Raw genomic sequence first — 3,290 nt, forward strand, 5'->3', positions numbered from 1 at the left:
TCTGACCATCATGGCCTTCTAACAATCCCCATGTCTACTGATCGGCTTCATCACTCTGTCTCCTCTCCACCAGTAAGCTGGTGTGTGGTGGGCGTTCTGGCGCAATATGGCTGCCGTCGCATCATCCAGGTGGATGCTGCACACTGGTGGTGGATGAGGAGATACCCCTGTCTATGTAAAGCGCTTTGAGTGTCTAGAAAAAGCGCTATATAAAATGTAAAGAATTACTGTGAATAAGCTAAAGTCCCAAAAAGTCGGAGTGCTCCTTTAAGCTTTTTTGGGACATGACCTAAAGATAACGATGAGTTAATAAAATTAAGAAGCGGTTCTTCGGCTACAGGTAACAACTCTTTCAGTAATTTAGTGGGTACAGGATCTAATAAACATGTTGTTGGTTTAGATACAGTGATAAGTTTATTTAGCTCTTCCTGTCCTATAGTAGTAAAGCACTGCAGTTTATCTTTGGCGTGATGGATGAAACTGAAGTGTTAGACGGTGTAGAATCTACATTCGCTATTTTATTTCTAATGTTATCTATTTTATCAATGAAGAGATTCATAAAGTCATTACTATTAAATGTTGGTGGAATATTTGAATCAGGTGGGGTCTGGTTATTTGTTAATTTAGCCACTGTGTTAAATAAAAACCTTGGATTGTTTTGGTTATTTTCAATGAGTTTGTGTATATGCTCTGCCCTAGCAGTTTTTAGAGCCTGTCTATAGCTGGACATACTGTTTTTCCACGCAATTCTAAAAACATCCAAGTCAGTTTTTCTCCATTTGCGTTCAAGACTACGAGTTACTTTCTTGAGAGAGTGAGTATTACTCTTATACCATGGCACAGTAAGTTTTTCTCTAACCTTTTTCAATTTGATGGGAGAAACAGCTTCTAAAGTATTAAAGAAAACAGTGCATATGTTGCCAGCATCTAATTCATGTGTATTTTTGGGTACAAATATCAGTTGAGATAGATCAGGCAGATTATTTGCGAATCTATCTTTGGTGGCTTGAACAATAGTTCTGCCCAGACTGTAACGCTGAGACATATAATTAATCAGTTATAAGCAGCATGCACGATACAAGGAAAAGGTATGTAATATCATCACTTTGAGGTACGATATCTATAGTAGTAAGATCGATTCCATGTGATATAATTAAATCTAGTGTATGATTAAAATGATGAGTGGGCCCAATGAAATTTAGCTTGACACCAAAAGAGTTTATTAGGTCAGTAAACACAAGTCCTAATGCATCATTTGTATTATCAACGTGAATATTAAAATCTCCCATGATTAGCGCTTTATCAACTGTAACCAGAAGGTCTGAGAGGAAATCTGCAAATTCTTTTAGGAATTCTGTATACGGCCCTGGTGGTCAATACACAGTAGCCAGAGCAAGAGATACATTAGATTTATTTTGCATATCTGACAGTGTAATATTAAGCAGAAGTATTTCAAAAGAGTTAAACCTGTATCCTGTTTTCTGAGTAACATTGAGAATATCACTATATATTGTTGCGACACCTCCTCCATGACCAGTCTGATGGGGCTCATGCAGTATAACAGTAATACAGTAATTTAATCACAATAAGATTTTTTCTAGATCCTACATTAAATTTATATTTTGACCTCACTCTTCGGGGAACAGACACAGTCTTAATAGATTGGACAGCGGAAGTACTTCTATCGTTTGAGCATATAGAACAAAAGTCATCATAATAGTTATTTGAGAATTGGCTTAGTAGTCATATGGAGCAAAGTGTCCTGGAGATGTTGTCCGAGAGCAGCTCTGCTCCAACTCTGCTGGGGTGTAGGCCATCAGCGCAAAAAAAATCCTAGGACGCTCCAAGAAAAGATTCCAATTATTAACAAATAGCAGTTTCTGTTCTTTACACCATGATAACAACCATTCATTTAAAGCAACAAGTCTACTGAACCTTTCTTGTCCTCATCGATACGTCTGCCACAGCGTGGTCTCGTTAACCCCGGCACGAAGCACGACCACTCTGAGCTCTCGTCAGCCTTCAGGATCGCGGGTATCTGCGCAGAAACATTGAGAACACGAACACCAGGGAAACAATGAGTGTGCACGTTACCTTCGGCTAACGTAGCATGGACATGTCGGACTATGGAGTCTCCAATGATCACAGCGTCGCGTCCCATCTCGCGGAGGGGAGCGAAGCGGTTCCGGATGGAGATCTCGAAGGCAGGAGGGGGAGAAGTCATCGCCCGGGGCCTGGCTCGCGTCCTCCGCTGTGGATGCACCCAGGGTCCGTGGTGTCCCGGCACCGGAGTGGGGACATCTGGGAAGATTGCGTCCTGGGTGCAACGGGCCTGTGCAGAGAAACACACGGAGTAGACATGGTGGGACTGTTAGCAGCACGCTGTATACTTACCCCGGACTTGTGAGCATCAGCCCGGGAGGTTTCCAGTGCTGCTCTCCGAGGGGCTCTGATTGTTTTTGTTGTAGAATACGATAGAGGATATATTCACACTTTATAGAAACGGAAATTATGATACGTCATCTAGTTAATGTTGTCATGATTATTTTTTATGAATTAAAATGTTTCAAAACACCCCCCCCCTGTTTTTTTTACAAATCACACCCTGATTGTAACTATATTGATAATAATTATGTAGAACTATTCACTATGAAGTACGCTGGTGATGTACCGGAGAGAAAACAGATTTCACAGTAAATTATCTACTTCTAGCAGTCAGAAAAAAAAGTGATTTAAAGCTTGTTGTTTTGTAGCAAGTCAGTTAGCAGCAGCTAATAAAATCTTATGTCAAATAGGCTATTATAATTTTGTAATTCATAATTATTGATTGTATTATTTTTAATTTTAAGCAAAAACGGTCTGTACTGATTTGGCAGTAAAGTAAATGTAAAGTAAATTGCTTTTTCAGACTGGGGGGTGTTTTACCTCAACTGTGGGGTAACAGCTTTTTTGTTAAAAATCTAATAACATGAAAACTGGAAAAATTTTCATATTTTGTTTAGAATTTTCTGAACACATTCAACTTTGTTTCACATAAAAAAAAAAAATTACACAGTCCTTGAAGGAAGTGTTTTTCCGGGCTCTGCCCTATATCACCATCTAAGGCATTATTTTAACTAAATATGATATATAGACAGATTAAAACTAACTACCAATATATAAAGGTGCAAAACAGCATGCTTATCTTTCTTTTTTCCCCTTTTTTTTCAAATGTTTAATATTGAAAATAATAATAATAATAATGTTTTTAAATAATAAAATAAATAAAAATGCAAGTTGTCTTCCTCAGT

Source organism: Carassius auratus, unplaced genomic scaffold (genome assembly GCF_003368295.1).
Source record: "Carassius auratus strain Wakin unplaced genomic scaffold, ASM336829v1 scaf_tig00023288, whole genome shotgun sequence".
NCBI classification, from domain to species: Eukaryota; Metazoa; Chordata; class Actinopteri; order Cypriniformes; family Cyprinidae; genus Carassius; species Carassius auratus.